The sequence below is a fragment of the Pleurodeles waltl genome, chromosome 5 (genome assembly GCF_031143425.1).
Source record: "Pleurodeles waltl isolate 20211129_DDA chromosome 5, aPleWal1.hap1.20221129, whole genome shotgun sequence".
Classification (NCBI taxonomy): Eukaryota; Metazoa; Chordata; class Amphibia; order Caudata; family Salamandridae; genus Pleurodeles; species Pleurodeles waltl.
In genome coordinates this window covers 1,174,916,649-1,174,942,654 of record NC_090444.1, presented here as the reverse complement: position 1 = coordinate 1,174,942,654, position 26,006 = coordinate 1,174,916,649, and the positions used below count along the sequence as shown (strand labels likewise).

Here is a 26,006-nt window from a genome sequence, read left to right as displayed (position 1 = left end):
ACCCAGTGCACTTCAGTCAAAGTTGCATCTAAAAAACAGACAAAAGGGGGGGTACTGCAACCAGAACCCAGCTCCATACAGGTGCTAAGTCATTTGTATGGATTTTTTGTTGTTGAAGCTTGTGCAAGGAGCGTAATAAGGTGCTTTCATTCAGACTGCTCAGTAAAAATGTGCGAGTAATTAACATGATCTAATAAAAACTCTCATTTAGGTTAAACATTATTAAAACACCAAACTCCGCAATTTTAGGTAAAAAAGAATATCGACCTGTGCATAAATCAAGCCGATCGTGTTCAGCAGCTTGAAAATGATTGCAAATGAGCAGGATAAAGTGAAAAGTTAACCATGTGCAAAAGAGACAGATGGGAGGCAAAATTTTCCAAGTAAATTGATTGTGTGTTTAAATTTCGTCTTTGTTGGGATGCTGCGGCATAGCTTCTTTCACACAGGTGCTTCCGGCAGTCATACATTTGCCAATTTTGGACAGATCCAATGGGGCGGCGGTAGTAAAAAGAACTGTAACTTCTGCACAGGCCTGTGCCCCCTTAGCTAGAAAAATTGGACTTAACTTCTGTCATGGCGGTTGCATTGTTGGACAACAGCATATGTGATGAAGTAAGGACTCCTTTTAGGTGCGTACCAAAGGTACCCGCAGCCCCCATAATGGGAGAAGGGGGGACGGAGGAGGCCATCTCAGCACAGTGCCCTGACCTGTGAGCTTCCTGAGTGAGTTTGGAGGGGGCCCCCTCAAGTTTCCTTACACCACTGAATGCTTTCTGTAGTTGCATAATTTGCATCATATGTCGTGTGATAAAATAATTAAACTTGAACTGGAAATTTCTATCTGAAGAGGCACTAGCCTCATCGCAGGATCTCTTTCAAAAATCTCGTTCCTAAGACTTGGTTCAGGTACGCCTGTGTTTTGTGGTCCTCATATGATGCAATAAAGGCTGTGTGCCTTTGTTTTTCCTTTTATCCGGCAATATCGAATTCCCATGATAACTGATGAACGTGTTTATTTATTGCATTTTTACAGCAGTGTAACTTATTCCTTCTGTTTTCCAATTCTCGATGGCCTGTATTTAGTCTCCACCGTTATATTTAAATAACTGCTCCAGGTGTTGTTCTTTGCTGTATATATTATCTTGAACATCTCCTTCATGGAGCCTACTGGAACCTTCAATACCCGGAAGTTGTACTTCGCATACGTGCCCAAACATTCATGTTTGATGCTTAAGAACTAACTCCATTCGTATCAGAATCTTACGGTGTACGGTGCTAGCCAGAAGCGCTTATAACCCTGACTTTAGATTTTTTTATAAGGAAGACTCGTATCACCCTGGGAATGCTAGTTGAGCATAGCCTACAATTTGGCTTTTATTACCCTCCTGAGCTATATAGCGTTGCATTAAGTTTGCACAGAGCAGATATGTTTGCCTGGGCTTTCGTTTTCATTTTACGCTGGTGTACTGTCGCTTTCCACAGGTCGCTGTAATTTCGTGCAGTCTCCATCTTTGCGCTGTCTTTCTTGCATGGCAGCCAAATAGGAGCACTATGGTGTTATCTGGATTAGCTACCAAGTCCTTGCATTCATTATAGATGTGTAGTACGTCTAGCCCCTTCTGGATGCCTATTTTTGTATGGTCAAGAAGTAACAAGTTGACCGCATACTGCATTAAATACAATTTCTTATGGTCTATCTTCAGGTTAACTAGATTAGCTTTTTGCAGCGCCTAGCCCAGGTCCGCCGTATATAAATTAAGAAGTGTTGGGGAAGGACGCATCCTTGTTTTAAACCCCAATCTGTACAAAGTTCCCATGCAAGTTTTAGTTGCACCAAAGTCCCGCTGTAGGGCGAAATGATGGCGTGTATGCCTTTCCCTCGATATCAAGGAGAGCGATTAATCTGTAATTTGTTGGATTGGTATGATCACCTTTCTTGAATATTGAGAAGAGCAACGACTTTCACCATGAATCAGGACAGTCTGTGTTCAAACTACGTGTTGAGAACAATGGGAAAAGGAACCCAGCCCAGAACATTAGGTCCTCCATAAACATTTCTCCTGGGAGTCCATTAGGGCCCGGAATCACTTCTTTTCTTATCTATTTTTATTGATTTTAATGCTAACTGCTTGTCCTGCGGAGTAGCATCCTTGTTTGTACAGAGCGTACCTTCTTCGCGGGCCCTTATTAAGGGTGTGTCAAGGCTTTTTCTAGTTAGTAGCTTTCCCGATTTCTTGATGTGCATGTTCTCTACATGGGTTATCCATACTGCTGCAGCCACAGAGTTGCACCTATCAGCTTTTTCACTTTCCAACTTGGTTATGTATTCCCAATAGTGCTGTTTGTTATTTTTTTATGAAATCATAGATTTTAATCAATTCTGCTTCTTAGTGATTTTATTTCAAGTTCCAAATAAGGGCTTTGTGGTCATGTATTACCTCTTAACTTCCTCCTTGAAGCAGTGGTTCCTGATCAACGATGGTCTTGTGTGGCCCGCCTTAGCTTACAGGTGAAATACTTTAGCTTGCCGTTATAACCAAAGCTGTACATTGTTTTTCGGGGTCTATTTGCTTTCCTCCTATTATCTTCCCCCAATAAGGTAGATCATAAGTCTGTAATCCAGGCAGCCCAGTTGTTGATAACGGCTGCTGAGTTTGTATCTGCCCATTTGCCTTCCCATCCGCTCTTCCAGGCCTCTATTTTGACAGCAATATAATAAACCAGAGGGGTGTGTTCATAGGGATGGCGCTCACGGCTGTTCCACCACTCGTCACTAAGAAATACAGAGAATATCCCCACAGTGCTCTCCGAAGGAGGACCCACCCCACTCCTCCACATAAACATCAAATGAGATAAAGCAATACACAATCCAAGGCACACATGTCATGGAAGCATACCCATTGTCCATATCTTGTATGTAATACAGCAAATCCTCTTGTTTTATTCAATGTGTTCTTGAAATTCCACAAAATCCATCAAACACGTGTTTCGTCGTGCGAACAGTACTCGCCATTGACTTCCTCAAGGCTCAAATCCACTACTTGCCTTCAAAAATCACTAGGAATATTTGTTACCATATTCCGAAAGAAAAATTCCAATAGCTATTTGTTCTCTAGTAGAGTCTCTACGCAGGAGCACTTCTGAACGGCGTGTAGGAATTAGTGGCGTATCCCGGTGCTCCACAAGTTCATTATTTACTATGCTTTAAAAACTAGTACAATTTAATATATAATAATGAAACATTTATTGTAGAAAGCACCTTTTTTGCCATTTTTTCCACATTTCCTCAGGGGTAGAACTAACTCCCCCATTCGTTCCCGTCCCATGGTAGCAGTCAGCCTTGTCCATTATGTACCATATGGGGGTTGGTCTGACAAAATTTGTCAAGGCTGCTCTTTGTTCCCAGTCTGGCCCTGAAGGGAGGTATAAAAAGGTACACATTCTACTAACAGAGGAAGAAAGTGTCATCTAGAGAGAAAAGGGTTCCTTCGTCATCTACGAGAAGAGCAGCAAACGCATGTTTTTTCCTGCCTGGAAGCAAACATGTCTATGCTAGCAGAGCCTACTGGAAAAATAAAAAACTACAGGGGTGTGTAGCTCCCGCTCACGTGAAGCATGAGTCTTCCTCCTGAAACACCGCACCTGAGAACAGGAGGCACATGTTAAATGAATCGTTGGCCCCAACATGTTTGACAGCCAACAACCACATCTCTATAGCAAATAGGTACAGTCGAGGGATGCTCTCGGTTCATTTTCTACTGGGAAGCCAGGAGTACGGCCAGGTTCCCTTCCAAGGTGAGCAGAAACCATTTAAGGCCATATGACTAGCTGAGCTAAATCACCTGCTAAGATATTTATCTGAGGTGTCAGATGTAAAAATGGATAGACTATCAACAGGCCTATTTCTTTAGATGACCAAACTGTGTATGAATGTACAAACAAATGGAGATTAGACATCTTGTTCCATGCTGACGTGAGATGTAGCCAAGTCCATTGCATCGCCTACCAGATGAAAGATGCAACTTGCATGAAAGAAACCTTGAAACACAGTTTTTCAGAATGAGCCTGGACTATACGAACAACAACTTCTCTAGGGAATAGGCTTACCAATAATTGGAATTAAGAAACTACAGTGAGTTGGATAAAAAAAAAATCCTTGTTCACTTTCAACTGATGACTTAGGTCAGACGGAAGAGCATGGAATGAAGGGAACCCTATGAGCATGGACATCTGACGCAATAGTTGTTTGTCTATTGGATGCCTGCTAATAAAGGAAGGCTATTATCACCACCGTTGGACTTTTTTGCTTATGCAGGGTCATCCCCAATCTTTTTGCCTTCTGCCTCCTATTTTTTCTGACCTTTTGCTGTTGGCTTTTGAACTCTGAGCACTTTACCACTGCTAACCAGTGTTAAAGTGCATATGCTCTCTGTGTAAATTGTATGTAATTGGTTTATCCATGATTGGCATATTTGATTTACTAGTAAGTCCCTAGTAAAGTGCACTAGAGGTGCCAGGGCCTGTAAATCCAACGCTACTGGTGGGCCTGCAGCACTGGTTGTGCCACCCACATAAGTAGCGCTGTAATCATGTTTCAGACCTGCCACTGCAGTGTCTGTGTGTGCAGTTTTAACTGTAAATTCGAGTTGGCAAGTGTACCCACTTGCCAGGCCTAAACCTTCCCTTTTCTTACATGTAAGACACCCCTAAGGTAGGCCCTAGGTAGCCTCAAGGGCAGGGTGCAGTGTACGGTTAAGGTAGGACATATAGTAATGTGTTTTATATGTCCGGACAGTGAAATATTGCTAAATTCGTTTTTCACTGTTGCAAGACCTGTCCCTCTCATTGGTTAACATGGGAGCTACCTTTAAATCTGATTAAAGTGTAGATTCCCTTTGGGAGCGGATGGACATGTGGAGTTTGGGGTCTCTGAGCTCACAATTTAAAAATACATCTTTTAGTAAAGTTGATTTTAAGATTGTGCGTTTGAAAATGCCACTTTTAGAAAGTGAGCATTTTCTTGCTTATACCATTTCTGTGACTCTGCCTGTTTGTGGATTCCCTGTCTGGGTCAGTTTGACAGTTGGGCTGGTTGCACCTCACACTAGACAGTGACACAAAAGGAGCTGGGGTGTAGTCTGCATTTCCTGATGAGCCATCTGTGCTAGGATGGAGGGGAGGAGTGGTCACTCACACCTGAAAGGGCTGTGCCTGTCCTCACACAATGCAATCTACGACCCCCTGGTGAGTGTCTGGGGCCTGGCCTGGGCAAGGCAGGATTTCACATTCAAAAGAGACTTTACTTTGAAGTAGGCCTACTTCAAAAGAGAAATTGGGTATAAGAAGGGCACCCAAAACCACAGATTTTAGAACACTTCTGGAAACAAGAGGAACCTTTGCCTGGGGAAGAGCTGAGGAGAAGTGCTGCCCTGCCTGTGCTTTGTGGCGCTATCCTGCAGTTGCTGCTTCTGCCAGAGTAAGAGGGCAAAGACTGGACTTTGTGTGCCTTCCATCTTGTGAAGAAATCTCCAAGGGCTTGATTTAGAGCTTGCCTCCTGTTGTTTGAAGTCTCAGGGACAGCAAAGACTTCTCTCTGCCAGCACCTGGAGTCTCTGGAGAGACTCCTGCTTTGACAAGTGGTGTCCTATCTAGTCCCTGGGCCCTTGAAAGGAAAGCTGGTGGAAATCCAGGGAAATCGACTTCGGACGACTTCGGACTGACGCCGCTGCTGAATCCGGTGACGCCGCCTGCACCCGGCACTGTGACCTTCGCTGGAACGCGACGATCTTCGCAGGACCGACGCCGCTGCAGCCCCGCTGAAGTCTGTGACTCCGTGGAAGTCGCCGCACCACGTAGTGACCGACGCCGCTCGAAGTGCGTGGATTCAACGTTTCGCACAGACGCCGCGATCTCCGACTTCGGCATCGAATTGTTTTCACTCTTCACCAAAGGTACTGTACTTGGGGGTCTACGCGACTCCGTGTCCAGCGCCGCTGGTGTCAGCTTGCCAGGAACGACTCCATCACGACCCCATGTTAACTCCTCATCGAAGCATTTTGTGTTTCTAAGCGCTATTTTTTAGTTTAATCTTTATAAATGTATAACTTGACTTGTGTATGTCAGATTTTTGTCATTTTAGTCTTGTTTGGTTTAGATAAATATTTCCTATTTTTCTAAACTGGTGTTGTGACATTTTGTATTGTTTTCATTAAGTTACTGTGTGTGTTGGTACAAATACTTTACACCTAGCACTCTGAAGCTAAGCCTACTGCTCTGCCAAGCTACCAAGGGAGTAAGTAGGGGTTAGCTGAGGGTGATTCTCTTTTACCCTGACTGGAGTGAGGGTCCTTGCTTGAACAGGGGTAATCTGACTGTCAACCAAAGACCCCATTTCTAACAACCACCATTACTTTGGGGGGTGGGTGCAGGGCTCAACGCTAAAGGGAGCTATGTTAACTGAAAGTACTTTTCTGCCACTACTAACCTAAGAGCTTTCAAGGTGAAACCAATAAGGGCATTGGGAAATAAGCATCTAATACATCTATTGCACTGTCAGTTCAATAATCAAAACATCAGCTATATACTTTGAAGACCGGGGCATTTCTGGCTTGGTTCACTGTATCAAACGACTCATCCAGGAGGAAAATACTTGCGATGTGGAGTTTTAGAATAACGTGCAAACCCTTATTCTTCCCATGTTCTGTACAGAAACGTGAACATAAAACCTGGATTCTATTTAACAGAGGGAACAGGTTTCACAGTTTCCAAAACAAGCAGTTTAGAAAATGTCCTGCATAAAGCTCCTGCAATAATGGGCTGTACCTTGACAGGAACAGGCATGGAGTAGAAGGGTAAAGAGGAAGCTTAACTCAACAATCAAGAAGGACACGTTTTCCAGTCTTGAAGGTGGAGAAAAAATTCCCCTACGATCAAAAGGTTAGCAATTGTTTGCTTTTGGCTAGGAAAGACCTAAATGGAAAAATCACTGACTTGAGTCTTATTGAGACTTATTACACCCTCATGTAACCAGAGTGAGTTAATCTTGGCTACTGCAGTGAATAGAGAGACCACAAATCCCCTGAACAGATATGTTTATACTTGCATGCAGGGGTAGAGGCGTCCTGGAAGGGTGCAATAGCAGGTGCCTTGTTATCCATCACAAGAGCTTGCCCGTGCTCATCTACTGGAACATTTAGACTTTGTCCCACCAGGACGTAATGCAGGGGTCCCTCAGGTCAGACTGTCCTGATGAAAGAGTATAATGCAGCTTAAGTCGAGCAGCAGCTGCCTCGCGCTGCAGGGGCCACAGTCCACCATGTGGATGAGTGACAAACCTGTTAATCAGTCTCACTTCACACACAGGTACAGAAGAAATTCTCCTGTGTGCTCACCAATGAAAAAGCACAGCAGTGTAGTGGAGTTTCGTGTAGTGTGGTACGGGCAGCCGCATCTCCACCAGCAACACCTGGTCTCAGCAACACCTGGTCTCAGCCTGCACCCCTTGACTCCTCTGGCTGCACTCTTTCATAAAAGCCAGTATGGAGGCCCCCGTCCAACCAGTTTGGAACAGACTGGAATGTCCAACGAGATTGGAAATGGTGGGATGAATGGGAGAGGGGGAATTTACAGAGCTGGGAATCTGGACGCTTATGTGACCTGATCGGGGGCAGTACAGTTTACAAATGCCTCTCTCTGCACAAGTGAACACAACTTGAAATGCTGAAGCAGAAGACAAGTGTGACCAATAGCGTCTTACCTGGTTCCTCAGGCCCTGTACCGTGCTGGCCCTCCCTAGATAATTGCTCAGTGGCCCACCAAAGGCCCATTCACAAGCAGAAACCACGTTTTGTTCTATTTCATAATGAAATTAACACACGAGCCTGCAGCCTCGCCATCAAAGCCTAATCGTGTAATTTTCAAAGAGAACACCATTGTCTTCGGTATTTTAAGTGCCTGGGGTAGGTGCGACGTCACAGAGGAAGGACAGGGTGCTTGGGACACCCCTATTCGATCAAGACGCAGCTCTGGTCACACACTAATTAAGAGATGTCAACACTTCTATGTCAGAAGCCATGTGAAACATATTTCCAGTGCAAGAAAAGTACGTGAAAATGGCAAACAATCAGCTATATACCTTAGTAGTATTTTGTTGTATTTTCTTTCAGCTGTGATGCTATTCATTGCTTACGGCCTGGGTCACAATTATGCAAGTGGAGAAAACCAAATTACTCGGCAGGATTGACTGAATTATGTGACAAGAAAAAATAAATGACACAGCGTAAAGCGGGACATTTTGTGCTAGTATTATCATTTAAAAAAAAATATTTTTTTACACCTTAACAATGCCTTGGCAAAGGTTATACCTTGTTAGTACAAGGGTCGCCACGGCACAGAAACAAGTCACTGAATTTTTGATCCACTGCAGCACGATATATATATGTTTTAAATCTGCAAATTATGCAGCAGATGATGGATTGTGTGACAAATGAGAAAAATTCATCATTAAGTCTCTTACGCTGCAGCCCCAGAAGCGCACGTCTAGTGTCCCTTCTGCTGGCACTATATTTAGCCAAAAAAACTCTGACATGAGAACGTTTTGACTGTTCTTAAGTGAAAACATTTGTCAAGTTTAACTAATACAACACTGATGGAGAATGGGAAAGAGCAGTGCAAGTGCCTATTATACAAACAAAAGCACTGGCAACAATTCCATGGCAGCACTGGCAACATGTGCTGCCGCTGTCCTGCTTGCTCCCAATCTCACGAGGTACTCGCAGAAGGCGGAGCTCGTTAATAGAAATAGAAGAAACTTAAACAACATACACAACGTTTTTGGGGCATCCATGACTGTGCATTTACTATCGCCCAACAAGTTCTCTCATTTTGTCACACGAATAGACAGAAATTGATTATAGTCAGAGCCACTGGAATTATGTAATTCTGCAGCATTTTACGCGTAATTATGGATTTACCACATTTTGCACATAATCTATCATCTGTTGCATGATTTGCAAATTTAAATAAAACCATTGTATATGGATCACATGTTACTTAAAATGCAGTGATGTGTTGCTAAACAGAGGAAGGCCATTCGCAAAGGTTTACTCCTCACGCTTCAGCTGCTTAGTCAGTAGCTTCATTTTAAACTGGACTAATAAAGTGAAATATTTCTCCACAGTGTTAGCATGTGCACAAATGTCAACATAATAGAGTAATTAGTCACCCCTGCTGCATAGTTTGGTCCTCCCCTGTTGCATAATTCCAGAGGCCCCGATTATAGTGCTGCTGCTTTTCGGATCCCAAACTGATGAGAGAAAAGGGTGAGGTGTAGAGAGGGGAAGGTGAAGTAGAGAGACAGGAAGGCAATAGGGAGAAGGCTGAGGCAGGAGGGAGGATAGTGAGGACAAAAGGAGGATGGTGATGGGGAGAGAAGCAGGGCGAGTCAAAATACAGAGGAGGACGAGTGAGAGGATGGTGAAGAATAGAGAAAAGGATGAAGAAGAGACGGACAGATTGGTGAGGGTGGAGAGGGAAGAGTGAGGTGGGGAGAGAAGGGTAAGGTAGAAATAGAGGGGTGAGAGTAAGATGACGCACAGTGAGTGGATGGCAAGGTCAGGAGCGAGAGAAAATAGGATAAGCTGGAAAGAGAGGAAGGTGAGGTAAGAAATATAAGTATAGAAAGGGAAGGGACAAATAGAAACAGGTGGCTAGGGTAGAGACAGTATGCTGGTGTGAAGCGAGTTAAGTGGAAGGAAGTAGAGGGTGCAGTGACCAGGACAGCAAGTTAAAGTGAAAAGAAATGCGGGACAGCGAGGTGAAGTGGAGAGAAAGGAGGGTGAAGTAGGTAGAGAGTAAGGTGCAAAGAGAGAAAGGGAGTAATTTAGAGAGAGCAGAAGAGATCACGCCTATATGTTTAAAACTCTAGAAATGCGGTTAAAACTAATAGACAGAACCTGGCATTAAGTATGGTATGTAGCTCACAGCCATGCCACACCACCCAGCATACACAGGTCCAGCTCTCACAACTAGGAGTCTCTGGACACCACACTCATCCTTACAGTTTACCCAGTCTTCTTGGGCCCACCTGATTCCCAAGTCCTGGAGCCGGGCCTGCCCGTGCCACCGCAACGCCCGACCCAGTATTACAGCTTGTCAATAACACTTTCACAACAGTGAAGTAAATTGTGTTTTTAAAAAATATTTTACAACTAATATTTTTAACGGTAAGAAAAATGTATCAGTTAAATCTGAAAAAATATATATTGTTTATCCCCTAGGATATTTATGAGTCAAGCGCAAGGTGGCAAATGCTTTAGGTCCACACCTAGAGACTATATAGCATCCACCTGCTTCTGACGCTACAAATATTGACAAAAAATTTGCCTCGCAGACCAAAACCCAAGAATACTACGCAAGTATACCAAATAACAAAACTTGCTTACTGGTTTGTTTTTACATATAGCACTCTACACCACACATCTCTTTCTAAGCGGTGTAAATAACAGTCGCCAGTATAAACCAATAAATAGAAGGGTGGAAGACTGAGTGTGCATTACAGACTTTGTAGACAATGTGTGATCACGCAACCTGTTTCTACCATCCGTTCAGAAGAGCTCAATAATTGTCTTAAATGGAAGGCATCAGCCTCCAGTAAGGTGACGATTGCACTTGGCAGGCGAGTTGTGAATTTCCGAAAACTGCTGCTGTGTGTGTTTGTTTGTGTGGACTGATGACCTGATCTCTGTGTTGATATACAATTGAAGGACGCCTAAACTGAGTTTCATGTGAACTGATACACCTGCCTCTTAGACTTAGAGAATCGAAACTAGGAACCGTGTGACCCAATTTTAGAGGTCTGCAATGTTTCCTGTAAATAGGTTCACTGCTTGGCTACCAGCGAGAATTTTCCTGCCTCCCATATTCCTCGAACAGAGCTCTTATATACATTTTGAAGAGATGGTTTAAACTGTCTTTATGACACGAGATTCGAACGCATGGCTTTAGCTATCTGTGCCATCTTGCCGCATAAAATCTCACAATCAAGCAAAAACTGGCGAATACCAAAAGCTACAATAAAAGTTACTTTAAAAAATGTGCCTTGTCAGTTAAAAAAAAAAACAAAAAAAAAAACTGTAGCCCACTAAAAGAAATTGTGCTACTATATGATGAAAGCGAAATCCGCATAACCTGAGAACCTCTCTCTCTCTTAAATAAAATAAGATAAAATAACCCACCCCAAAACAAATGACTCAGACCATGCAGTGAAAACACGAATGCCTCGATGCTGATGCAACACAGGCTGTTCCCAGAGAACGGAGCGGTACAGCGCACATAACTACACGAGTCGATTCACACACTCGCTGGGTCGACGAAGAAATATGCACATCCGTAATGTGCATTAATAAAGACATCTGCCTTTTTACTTTCAAACGTACGCACGCTGCCATCACTTAAATGTCAAAACGTAAAGGTTGTATTTTTCCTACGTGCCTTAACAATATTTTGTTAAATTAAGTAGCAGGATAGTGCAGAAATAGCAACACTACCGGAGACGCGTAAAACTGTTACACAAAACATGAGGTTGAACAAACTAGAAGATGAGTCGGGCGTGCAGGAGAAAGGAATTTTTCTGTTCTCCGTATTATTAAGATGTATGCATAAAAGACTCCGAGCCTCAGGGCTTCGACTGAGATACAGAAGGAAACCGAAATCATTTATAGGCACACCTAGAATAGTGAGAAGTAAGTATAATACATTATTTCAAAAGTAAATTTTCATGTACTTTGTACAGGTGTACTACGTTTAGTGAGGGCTAGGAAACATTAGAGAATAAGAAATGTACATGTTTAATTAAAGTCTAGTCCGGACATATCTTAGAATTATAACATGAAGTATTACCCAATATTAAGGAGCTATAGACAGTGCCAATGGAATAATGTGATTCTGCAGTTGAGTTACTTTCCGCATAAAATATGGATGTGCTGTATTTGCCAAAATATCCATCATCTGCTGCATAAAGTGCAGATTTTAATTAAAAAACAAGCTTCTAGATCAAAAAACGTGACAATATGTGATCCCACTCTGAGGAAGGCCCTTCGCAAACGTTGACTAGTTATCTTTCAGCTGCTTTTTGCTGTATTTGGTTACTATACAGGGGTCAATAGCTGTGAAACTATTGCCCCAGACAGTGTTACCATGAGTAAAAGTAACATGAGGAATGTCATGGGCTTGCGCCTTTGGTACAGAGTTCAGGTGTTGGTCAAAGTGTTAAAATTTGGATTGGCCATTTAGCCACAATTCGTTCACTTGAAAGAGAGACAGGGGCTCAAAAAGGATTCCTTAAGGGTAACAAGATGATGCGTAGAACTTTCTTGATTAGCCAGGAAACACAACTGAATGTGGAGCTCTTATTTTATAATAGTAAAAATGTTAAGTCTGAGAAATGTCATATACTAGAGCGGTAAACAAGCTAAGAGTTTCCCATTGACAATTCCAGCCAATTTACAGAGCCTGCTATGTAGGTGGAGTATACGTGACTGAACATGAATCTTAACAAGGTTAAGTTCTGCATTCGAATAGGTAACTGGGTGCAGGATTCAGTTAACCGGACTGTCCCAAACTCAACACCAGTGGTTACTGTGTCACCAAGGACACTACCAGAAGCAAGTTCGTAATTTCCTTGATGTTTGGATGCAGCAGATGTTTTATTGCAAGTGTGCCATTTTAATTCTAGAGCATACTCGAGTACCACAGGCAGGTACGTAAATGTACAGCCTTGGTTCCACCACCAGAGAAATGTGTGTGGCACCTATGCAGATTGATGTGCATTGGTTTTTACCTGTAGCAAAACACTTTTGTCTTTAAATGCACACCTGAACTCTTCGGTTTATATGATCAGCTCCAGGGCATGTTATTATCCTAAATTACTTTCCTTTATTTCTTTTTTGTCATTTAATAAAATGATTTGCACTTAAAGTTGAGTACTGACTAGACAATAAAGTATCTAATCTATTATACTGTATCCAGTTTCTAACCCTTCCCCCCTTCCCTTTGAGTAGGCCTTGACAGCTAAACTTTGCTGGCCCAAGGAGTGCAATCGAATTTTGGCCCCAGGACACAAGTGGTAAACAGTATTCCAAGAGCTAAATTCCAGTAACATCTGACTGCCCCACAAAAAAATGACTCGCTGCCAATAAAAGCTAAAATGCAAAGTGTTTATGCATCTCCTCCACTCTCAATAGTGGAGGTATCCTCGGTCCCTTGACCTTGACTCAAGAAGAATCTACACCATTAAATTCTAAAGGATCCACAACTTCTCAGTCTGCCTTTTCCACATCTAGCACACATCCATTCACCTAGTATTAAAACGTGGTGTACAATTTTCAATTTATCGCCTACCTGAAATAAAATCCTTGGTTCTTTCAAACTCCCTGTAGGTTAGCCAGATGAAACAGCTTAACTGAAATACCTGAACTGATAAATGTTTTTGCCATGAAATCATCCATCCATTTCTAAAAATCTTGTCTCTTTTCTACTGTTCATGTTGAAATATAGGATTAACCTTAAGTGGTTCATTTTCAAAGAATAATAGTATTTCTTGTTCCCCTAAGTTTTTTGGAATTTGGATCTTGATGGATTTGGAGTTTAAAAAATAGTTAGATCTCACTTTTTGCCCTCATTTAATACATTTTTTAAAGAGTATCATTGTGCACTGTTTCAGACAGTGCTGAAACGTGAACTTAAAACCGTGATTCTATTTAACTCAGGGAACAGGGTTCATTGCTTCCAAAACACGCAGTTTGAAAAAATAAGTCTTGCATAGACCTCCTCCTGCAATAAGTATTCAAAGTATTCTAAGATCCACTTGCAGTTAACAATTAAATTTGATTTAGATCTTTCTGGATTTTCTGTTTTGTCTCTGTTGACACATCCTTGTACTGGACAATGTCCCTTTCAGTCTTTACATTTAATTTTGAAAGCTTTCCCTGATAACTTCCATTATTTCTTCCCATGTTTCCTGGGGGGCAATTATAATTCTCAGTAGTTTGAACTTAGATTTAAACTTCCAAAGTATCAGCTTCTATAGGGCTTGACAACAAAAGTACTTTAGACAACTATTAATACTCAGCAGATCACAGTTCCCGATTGACTGTTACCACATCTCCATAAGTAAACACTGGCTTATGCACACTAGAAATAGGTATTTTCTGAATGACCATCAATAAGTTTAAGAAAAAAAGAGGGGCAAAGGGCGAAGGAAGAGAGAGATAACATAATTCTTATTTCACAAGTCAGCATTTTGTAACTCTGCCCCTCCTCCCAAAAAAACAGCTGCCAAAATATCCTGTCACCCTAGATAGATCTCATTCATCTTTCTCTTCTGCATTTCTGGAATCAGATCATTATTTTCCAAAATGTATTTTGCTGCCTGAAGGTCCATGAAAGCGCTGGTTCTCTCTGTTCCCATGCATTCACCTGAAACTTTGCCAGATACAAATGAGAAGCTTGATGGCTTTCCAGGAACTGCCTGAAAGTATCTCCACAATTTTGCAGTGTTTTTTTAATCCTTGAAGTTCTTTGATTCTTTCTTTAAGCAGCATGGTTCTTAGAGCCACTTTTTCTCCAACTGCACTATTCCAGCTTATAACTCAAAAGTAAACCCTCCTCTGGCCTACTTCAAAAACAGATCAATGAGTGGACAACTTGCAGGAAACTGTCATCAAGGGAGCATGGTCCCAGAATATTTGCTGGCCAAATGTTTTGCTTTCCTTCTCTTATCTTATCTTATGACCGAGCTGACAAAACTTCTCTGGAATGCACTTCTTAGTTTAAAGAAGACATTTATTATTATTATTATTATTACTTCACCACGAGGTTCCTGAAAGACGAGATTAGTAGATTGGAAGCACACGTTTAAAAGTAGTCGCAGCAACGAAAGCAAAATATATCAAAGTACTTCTCAATTGCTATGTACACAGCAAATACATGTGATTATATTATAGCATAACTTCAAAGCAAAGAATGAAAGTCAAAATTGCATCACCGTAGGGCCTATCACTGCTCGTCATCCTTCTCCTATCCTCAAGTTGATGACTCCGGTTCAACTGCAAGAAAGAGACTTTCCACCCAAACGGGAGACAGGCAGCTGACGTCCGCTCCTGACTGAAGTCCTGAAAGATCTTTCCCTGCTGCTGCCCCAGGGCCACTGTTACCAAAACGTGCCCCTTCCTCTCAGACTCGGGAAATATAAACAAGCCATTGGAGACTGGCCAGATCTCCTAGGCCCCTCCTCTTCCCAAGGCTGAGCAGAAAGGAAAACACCAAATATACGCTCTCTTATGTTAGGGTTCGTGTGAATTCAATTTGAAAAACACAGCTTGGTCTACCATGTGGAAAAACCCAGCTCGGAAAAACACAGCTCATCTGCAATGTCTCAACTGCAATGTCTAACTCCACGTTAAAGCCAATAGGCAGCTAACCTAAATACAGAATGTAATGTCTAATGCCATGTTAAAGCCAATAGGCAGCTGACCTACATACCAAATGTAATGTCTAATGCCATGTTAAAGCCAATAGGCAGCTAACCTAAATACCAAATGTAATGTCTAATGCCACTTTAAAGCCAATAGGCAGCTAAACTGAATACAACATGTAATGTGCTACTGGTGAACATTGAGCAAATAATAGGCGCTGTGGTGAAACACAAAGTCATTGGTCAAACACAATTAATAGCATAACATCTCCACCCTATGACCAGTGAATTTTGTTTACATACCTCTTATTTCAAACAAAAACAACACAAAAAAAAAACATAAGCAAATCAGATTTGAATGATAAAAGCAATCACTGTAAAGCAATGGAAGTGGATTAACATATTGATCTCATAACCTTTCACATCAGATACATCTACAATAAAAAGACTGAAACTTATATACTCTGATTGGGCTAATAGTGTCTCTAAAACAGCAAGTTGATGTAGCATGAGTTCTACTCATGTAAAGGTTCACAGTCCACCTGAACGGTTTGCGGGAATGTAAGTGAAAGTCAGGGTTCCACACGAAAAAACAAACAAAGACAGTTAACTGGTAAGGTTGCTTAGTTCCAGTGGAAGAATGTAATCAAACAAGTTGACAAACTTTATATTGATCCCATGTAGAACTTGAACTGAAGGCGCCAGTTGCGCAAAATGGATCCATGGGGTTGGTACTTTAATCAATCAGGCAAAGGTTGGGGGGGGGGGCGTTCCCTCCCCCGACCACACACCCGAAGAGAGACCACACAGCACACTCATGGTCAGTGGCGAGTCGTGGAAGGATCTGCAAAATAAAAAAGTACGACTTTTCTTGCAAATAACATTTGTCATCTGAAATGTGCCCTTCTTCTTCCTTTCCTTGTTTTATAATCATCAGGGCGTTATTGGCGCCCTTTGTTATGATTTCTGCAGGTTCTGGAGGGTAATTTGGGGATTCAACCCACACCTTAGCACTGAGGTTTTTATCTGCTGCACCACTGCTTCCCTTTCCTTGCACTGTCACAAGGGCTGGGGCAGACTCCTTCTTTACCAAACCTCCATTCGCTGCACTTGTGACAAGTTGGGCAATTCTGTCTCCAATCTGTATGAATGAATCAGATTCTCTTCTAGTTATCAGAATAATTTTGATTTCTCCTTGGTGATCTGCAGCAATCACTCCCCCTAAAACCTGATCAGTTTGCCATATCTGTCCTGGTAACTTTCCTCTCCCCAACTGATCTTTGACTGTTTGTGGGACAGATCTCTGTTGTGCGTGCTGACAAATAGGACATTGCAAAATCACAGTTTTTATCAAATCTAGGGGAATGTGCATTTCTCTAATCTCTGCCCACCTGCGCTTTTTCTCCCAGATGTCCACATTTCTGGGGCACCCACTTAGCCATCCCCACTAAGTCAGAATTCAGGGTGGACACTTTTGTCTCTGAATTTTTATCTTTAACATCTGCAAGGGAATTGAACCAGTTATATACAAGCCATGTGGAAAACCAAACGGCTAATCTATTGGCAGTGAACCAAGAATCAGTGTAAAAATGACACGTCTCAAGCAGCTCTTGCTTTCAAGTCTGACACACATTGTACAATTCTGCATATTGGTTACTTTTTCCTTCTCCTGTGGTAGACAACCACTTTTCAGTAACTGGATTGCATAACACTGCTTTCCGTTGTCTTTTAATACTCATGCATTTCAATGAATCACTAGTCAAACAAACATGCTTTTTATCCTCAGGGGACACAAATTCAAATGGTGCACTCAATTTCACTGGTGACTTTTACCTGTGGTACTCCCTGCACCCTCTCCTCATCCTGTACACGGGCTTGTGACCCCTGTTCATGTAGGGCTGCAGTGACTCTAGCCCTGTCTTGCATGTACTAGATCCAGTGTATGATACTAGCCTCCTGTGCCTGTCCTATACTGTGAGATTTAGGTGAACTCATCACCCACTGCATGCTTGATATTTCAGGTTTCAGAATTACATTATCATTTAATGTCATTTTCTCAGTATTCACTAGAGCCCCAAAACAAGTCAAAAGCTTAATCCAAAGTTCCAGGGGCACTCTTGCCCTCTCCTGTTTGTGCCACATATTTAAGTTGGTATATAGTTCCTGATTTATATGTAAATCAGTATTTCCCTCTTGCACTGCGCACAAATCTAAAGCCTGAATTATTTCATTTGCCAAATCAAAAGCGTGCAGCTGCTCATGTTTTTTTCCTAGTTACTTTGTACCAAAGTGTTAAGATTTCACTCAGATGAGGGCTATACTGTTTCCAAAAATCAAACAAGCTCATGAAACTCGGTGTCTCTTGCTTAGTGCAAATAGTAAGAAACTCTAAAATCTTTTGTTTCACCTGTGACACCATCTGTCTATTTTCTGGATTCACTGAATTCCCAGTAACTGCACCTTTTGCGACAGTACTGCTGCCTTGTCTGAATTAATTTTAAACATCGTACTTTGCAAAAGCGGTCTGAAAATAACATTCTTAACTTTGTTCTCAGCGTAATCTGTTAAGGAATGCACTTCACCTGCCAAAAACTGTGGGCTGCTCTGCGCTACGCTCTGCTCACACTGAGGCTCACACTGGCCCCCACCTTTTTAGGGTCGAGCCCACGGTGCATGCGTATCGCAGCAAGACGCTTTAGGGTTTAGAAAAGGGCATGGAGCCCTGTCGACGTCACGTCAAGTGTTTTTCATTGGTTCGTGGGCTTGCCTAATAAAATCTGCTTGCTTTCATTAGTCGAAGGCATGCATACGTCATGCCTTTTCCGGTGGCTAGCCCTCCTCGAGCGCATCGACCAAGTACAGAAAACATGCGAGGCTCGCTGTTTTCTGTTCGGCTTGTGGACTACTTTTTCACTAATTTACTAGCACGATTTTGCTTGGCAGAAGTCGAGCGCTTTACATAGTTAATTTCACTTTTTCGGGTTATGTACATAAATGCACTTTTGCCAATAGGTGAAAAGTTGGGTTAGGAGTTTACAACGCTATCAGCTCTAACATGAGCAAACGAGATACCCGTTGCATTGTAAATGCTTGTTTAACCTTCTCATTACTGGAATGGGAAAAGCCAGATTCTTCTAACACAGCTTTATAGATTTCAGCATTATTTGCAATAATGTGTTCTGGCTAATTTGCTCACGTAAATTCTTATTTTCATGTTCTAACTGCCTACATCTCTCCTGCATTTTTCTGTAAGCAGACAAAAGTATCCAAACCCTTCTGTCAAGAACAAAAGGAACATAATTTCTTTCAAAAGGCACATTTTCTAAATATGAAAAGACTTTTGCTTTATCAAAGCACTCATCCCAAGACTCGACTCACAAAGTCCTGATGAACAAGAAAACATGCTTCTCAAAGCACCATAAGGCAGTTTAACTTCACATGCATTTTCAATATGGTCTGTCGTGCTTCTTTAATTCTCTAAACAACAAAAACAATTACACTTTTAAATCGTGCACCTCCAATCTCTAATTCGACTCCCAGACTGCCGACTAGTGCCAAAATGTCTTGCTTTCCTTCTCTTATCTTATGACAGAGCCGACAAAACTTCTCTGGAATGCACTTCTTAGTTTAAAGAAGACATTTATTATTATTATAAATTCACCACGAGGTTCCTGAAAGACAAGATTAGTAGATTGGAAGCACACGTTTAAAAGTAGTCGCAGCAATGAAAGCAAAATATATCAAATTACTTCTCAATTGCAATGTACACAGCAAATACATGTAATTATATTATAGCATAACTTCAAAGCAAAGAATAAAAGTAAAAATTGCATCACCGTAGGGCCTATCACTGCTTTTCATCCTTCTCCTATCCTCAAGTTGATGACTCTGGTTCAACTGCGAGAAAGAGACTTTCCACCCAAATGGGAGACAGGCAGGAGACGTCCGCTCCTGACAGAAGTCCTGAAAGATCTCTCACTGCTGCTGTCTCAGGGCCACCATTACCAAAACGTGCCCCTTCCTCTCAGACTCGGGAAATGAAAACAGGCCATTGGAGACTGGCCAGATCTCCTAGGCCCCTCCTCTTCCCAAGGCTGAGCAGAAAGGAAAACACCAAATATACGCTCTCTTATCACGTTAGGGTTCGTGTGAATTCAATTTGAAAAACACAGCTTGGTCTACCATGTGGAAACACACAGCTGGGAAAAACACAGCTCATCTGCAATGTCTCAACTGCAATGTCTAACTCCACGTTAAAGCCAATAGGCAGCTAACCTAAATACCAAATGTAATGTCTAATGCCATGTTAAAGCCAATAGGCAGCTAACCTAAACACCAAATGTAATGTAAATGCCACGTTAAAGCCAATAGGCAGCTTAACTGAATACAACATGTAATGTGCTACTGGTGAACATTGAGCAACTAATATGCACAGTGGTGAAACACAAAGTCATTGGTCAAACACAATTAATAGCATAACACCTCACTTTCCTGCACTTCAGGTAAACCCTTTATACTGTGGACGAACTACTTTGCCACTTCTGGTTGGAAGACCATTTGTAAGTGATAATCCCAAGAGCTGACTTTCATGGATTCACATTCTATTGTGGCAATCCTCTAACCGCCCCCTCTTGTGAGCTAGTGCCAAACATCAGGCACACTCAGGGTTTCGGTGGATTTCTTGTACCACCATATGCAAGTGCTACATCCCCATTTGGATCCAGCCTCACTGGCGGAGATTTCCTCTAAGTGTTTTCAAGGGTCACATTCAGAGAAGGGTAACAGGAATGGACCATCCCATGCTCCATCACTTCCGGGTTTCATCCATGCTACCCTCTGTTGCCCAAGGCCACACTCACTAGCCCTGCAATGGGATCTGTAACAGATCCAAGCAGGACGAGGTCCACTCAGTAGCCCAGCTAGATGTGCTCCCCACTGACTTTTTGATCAACAGATCTAAATTGCAAAACTTTTGCACTTTGATACATCGTTAAACAAAATGTTGACAATCTTATTTTAATCTCATGACCCAAGAACGTGTGAAGCTGTACTAGTATCTCATCTGGTTTACGAGTCCAGAGACACACACTTCCAGCTAATATCAGGTACCAAAAGACTGAGCTGTGGTAGAAACGTAGAAAAATGTTGAACAAATTAGCAGTACAATAGACCTACAAGAAAGAGGATGGAAGAACGGCTATTCAGAATTGCTTTGGTGGGACACACAAGCTCACGTATCACACACACTTTGGATCCTTCGAAATACATTAATGTAAAGACAAAAAATTTTAAGAAAACCGAAAATGAAAAGTTACAACTAGAGCAATAGCTTTCCTCATTAAAAAGAATCACCTATTCTAAGTAACAAATAATGGAACTCGAAGAAACAAGACATTGACTGTTACAGCTCTATCACTAATACTTAAGGTGAAGCAAAATACCTCTTTATTTGGATACAACATACATTCATTTCCTCAAACCAATGCTATTACTCCCTGTATAATGTGTGCACATAAACTACTGCACATTTGATTTTTACAAGTTACTTGGATATAAAAATATAGGTGAATTCAGAAGGGAAATTTAAAAAAAAAGGCATATATACAAAGAACCTCCCCACACCACACATCTGAAGTTCATGTTAGATTCTTACTCTATACCACGCAACAATAATAAAATAAAAAAAACCTGAGGATGTGTTTTTTTGACAAATGTCCTAGGCTTTTGTTTGCATCAAAAAAGGTATGGGGACTATTTTCGGGTAAAGCTTCCCTGCTGTTACCCTGGTATGGCTTCCTGATACCCCTCACCCAACAGTTCCTGTATCAATATCACCAGCATTGCATTCTTACTTTAACTACTGCCTCACAGCAATTAGGCACAGTTAATAGGTTTGGATAATAGAGTTGCGTTATTTTAGAATATTTCTACAATTTTAATTTTCAGCAAAAATACTGTATACAATGAACGCCACATCAATTAGTAAATCAAACCACCAACACTACACATGTTTCAAAGATACGCTTTATTCAAAGGTGTCATCCAATAGTAAGTGTCCAAACATGGACGTACAAACAAATACAATATGTCACCGGTGAAAGACGAAAAACCACAACTAAAAGCAATTACAAAGAAGTGACCTTGAAGCAGACTTTCGTGTGTTTATAATAAACAACAGTTCATGGCAAAACAGCATTACAATGGTATAGTGTAGTTTGTTTGTTACCCTAAATAGTCAACAACATTCCGACCCTCAACGTGATACAGGGGTCACATCAGGACGTAACTGATAAAGAGACATAACGGCCAGTTGTTAGGCTAAATCAACAGGAATCAGTCTGAAATAGGGGTAGCTCACATGGTAGCTTTCACAGGTGCTGGTAATTAAATAAAATACGAATTCAGGGCAGATAATGTGCAACTACCCTAAGGAGTGAAAGGGTATTTTCTATGCAAACATCACAAGGGATGTTCTAAAACCAGACAGTGGTGGTGTCAGCCCAGAAACGCGGTCACGTCGTAGAGTTACACAAATACCTTTGGACGCATTTACCGAAAGTTAAACCCGTATGAAACCTAAAATAACATTAAACAATGCCTTTTAACCATCCATGATGTACAGCAGCATGGCTGTGCCCCATGGCTAAAAGTAAAGTCACTCAAAAGCACAATGATTCGGCCACTGCTTGTGTCATGTCAGCACTTTTTGGTGGGTGGGCAGGGAAGGCAGGACAGACGAGCAAGAACAGTACAAGGTGGTGGGATATGGAAAAGCAAGGGCAGTGGGAGAGATGGGAGACAGCAACACTGATAAGTGGTGAATGGGAGGGGAAAGCAACAAAATGGGAAAAACAATATTAACTCAATCACTGCGCAAGCAGCAGATGGACACTAGTCAGGAGAAATCAATCTGTGCTTCGTCCATGTGCCACAGAAAACACCGGAAGTGACGCCTGGCCCATATGGGCCAATTAAGACGCTGGCAAGAACAGTAACACTGACTCCAACATATGGTAACCAATAGGCTTGTTTCAAGCCTTTTGTTGTAAACAATAGTGTCTCGCAAGCAAGATACATGCAGTAGCGCATGCACTCGAAGGCTCAGCCCGAAAAATAAGAGCCAGTGAACATGGTTAACTACTAATTGCTCTGTTTCCTATGGGTTTAGGGGTGCTCCTGCTTTTGTAAATACAATTAAAACATACTTAACAGTCTGCTTCTATTGCAAAGAGCTCTAATGCCCTTGGGCCATGTTCGCACAAAGATAACAGCAACAAAAAAAAAAAAAATAGACAAAGCTGAATCGATGGATTTTGTTCAAAAATGGTTTCACAGACCAGATAGAGCCCCTGCAGAATGGTAACTGAAGCAGTGGCCTAACATTAGCCCCTGAGATCCTGGGGGCCCCCTAAGCACAGCTGGGATCATGCACAGGTGACAGCCCCTGGCCTGAAAGCTCCTTATTGGGTCCAGGGGGTTTGGCCCTCCAATTGTTTTTTTTTCCATTATGCCACTGAAAGGAAATATTTCTGCTTGGAGGTCTGTGAACTGTGTCTTGAAGTGATACTTTAAGATGGATCTGTCTTACTTTTTCTGGTGTATTTGCTGCAAAAATGTATTCTTGTCTCCTGCTCCAGCCTATGTAAAAGTTGCTGCACTTGTCGTGTGCTGGAGTTGTGAGGATTCAAGTTGGGGGCAGTTGGTAGCTAACCATATTCCTGGCTGCTGTTCCACTGGTATGCTCCCGATTGAGGAGTTCATTTTAAGAAATCAACTTTCTTGTGTCCATCGCTTTCCTCACATTGGCAGCAAAGTAGCAGACTGTAGTGCTAGTCGATGCTCAGCTTTGTACCAACGGTGAGTGCTGGAAGTCATGCCCTCATACTCTTATGTGAGCGACCACGCACAAGTGGATGAAGAAGGGTTCACAGAAGTTGGCATGGTGACTGTGATGGTGAAAGCAGAACCCACACGAGTGAGAACCAGTATTTTGTGGGTACACGTAATCTTTGTATGAATCAACGGCTGGAGGTCAGCACAAGGGAAGACGCGGAGGACAGGCAAAGAATCATGGTCAGTCAGCTTCGAGAAAGCAAGTGCAAGGTAACATTTGTGTGTTATCGTATGAATCAGTGGCTGGGCGCCTATGTATAAGAAAAGGCAGAGGCCAGGCACAGCATCACATTTAAGCAACCTCACATAAGTGCACACACTAGTACGTGCATTATTGACATTTACGTGAGGCAGCCATTTTGGTGTAAACTGCTACCCGACTGCTGCTATGAAGCCCACAGCCGTGGACGCTGCATGAACTCCAGTGAAGATGCTGTAAGTTGAAACCTTTTAGCGCACTGGTTAAACTATACATGGCAGTGTAATGAGTTGTGGCAGGTATCTCTTTCATCTTATTAGGCGGCCTGATTTTTTTTTTTGTTAAAGAAAAAAAAGTTACATCTTAGCTAGTTGTCCAAGTATTTTTTTAATTTTCAACCTGCTTCTCTGGTTAACATGGCAATAACACTATTTTCTTCAAAGGGTTGGAGAACCCCAATGGACTGGGAACTTATTTGAGGGTATAGGAAAGACTGTACTCCTCAAAGAAAAAACTCTTTATTGAAACACGGCGTTGGCAGTAGGGTTTTAAAAAGAATTCAAAAACATACCCCCAATTGGAAAATGCAGGCAATAAAAGTTCGTCCAAATGCAGGGTGCAATAAATGAACTTGAGGTATGAAAGAAAAGAAAAAATCGTTACTGTGGTGGAAAGATACAAGATTTATTCACGAGCACAAATGGAGGCCAAAACTACTGAAGAACGTGTCTGCACTAGGTCCTTGGCAGCAACATTTGAGTTTCAGACTTTAATGTATCATCTTGTCTAAACAGACAAAGTTATGACGAGGACCGAGAGTAAAAAATTTCAAATGAGACTACGGGTGGGCTTGGATATGAAACAGAGCTACAACCAACAGTGCCACTAGTATTCAACAGGCTGAAAGGTTTATTCAGGAGAACAGAGGTCAAAATAGCCATGGAGTAAACAATTTAATGAGAGAGTACACTAGTTCATAGGTTAATATCATACATGAGCAAGGGAACAACAAAAGAACAAGCCCTGGCAAAGCCAATGGGTCGCGCCTATGAGAGAGCTATTCGGTTTGTCAATGCCTTTTGGCCATAATGTACAGCTATGCTGTGTCATAGCACTTTATTTACTGCTGACCAGAGGAAACACACAGGGAGTGGGGGAGCAGAACGGATAATTGGGGGGAGAGTGGGGTGCACCATGACATCTATCGCTGGATGCTTTTTTTGTTTATTGTGAGGTGAGGAGGAAACACGAAGGGAGGGGAGGCAGAAGGCAACAGAGAGGACAGGGAGGCAACACAGGGGAGGGGGGAACGGGAGGCAACATGAGGGGAGGGGTGGGCAACATGAATAACAGGTAGTAGGAGTGCCTGAGAGCATGCAAAGACTACACAGGGTGAGGGGACATGATGATGAAAAGATAGGGTAGGAGGGGCAAGCAACAACATGGACAACAACAGAAGGAGGGAGGGTGGGTAGGTGGGGAAAGCAGCAGGGATGAGGGAGGGCAGGTTGGGGACAAGCAGCAGGGACAAGGAAGGGCGGGTGAAGAGACAGCATATGCACTCACTAGGTGAGAACTAAAAAGGGAATATGAAACTAAAGGACAAAAATGCAGGTTGATGTCAGTTATGTGTTACCTTAGTGGCAGTTTCTATCAGGTAGGGAACTTCAAAGAATATTAAGCTATTGATCAAATTTGCAATCAATGCAAGAAAAAAAACACTTTGGCAGGCTGCTCAAAGCAGCCGAAGGAAACAAAAGTTAATTGTATTACGGAAGGCAATGTGGACACGAACAATTTTTACCCTAATGTTATTTCATCTGTGGGTGAGGGTAAACAAATGGATTTACCAGGTGTGTCATCTGTGTGTAGATGGTGTAGGCGTACTGACAATGGTGGATTCTGGAGCTTGGTTTGGTATTGTTGACAAATTCCTAGCGTTTACAACAACGGAGTGAAATGGCCTTGTTGCTTTCTAATATCCAACATGGAGGTTTGTTGGTCCACAAGATTAATCTGCTAGGTTATTTTCGGGTCATGGAATTTTCTGGCTGAAGAATCAAGACTAAATTGTACATGGCGGTAAAAGGGATACCATACTCAGATGGACCCACCAACAAGAGCTGTATATTTGTTTAGGTCCCAATGCCATGTCACCTTTATATGTTAAGGCAGAGGAGGGCCAATTTGTGTTTTTGATTCCCAACACTTTAAAAAAATAGAACAGGGAAAACGTATTGGATTCAAACACTAAATTACTTTGAAACAGAATGTTGCACTACTCTGGAACAAGGTGTGCAGTGCCCCTTGACTTATTGAGAGAAATTCGAAGAGAAGCTTGGAGAAACGTGTTTGAATGGGATCATAGATCGAAAGGAATTTATCACTGAGGGTTTCCCCCATGGTGATTTCTCTGAAAAGTTCAGGGGACAAATCTTA

General features: G+C 42.1%; 1 protein-coding gene across 3 annotated transcripts in view; it reads right to left on the bottom strand.

The window, feature by feature from the left end:
• HSF2 (heat shock transcription factor 2) overlaps positions 1 to 26,006 on the bottom strand; it is a 248,010-nt gene that overhangs the window by 197,912 nt on the left and 24,092 nt on the right. The window lies entirely within an intron of this gene.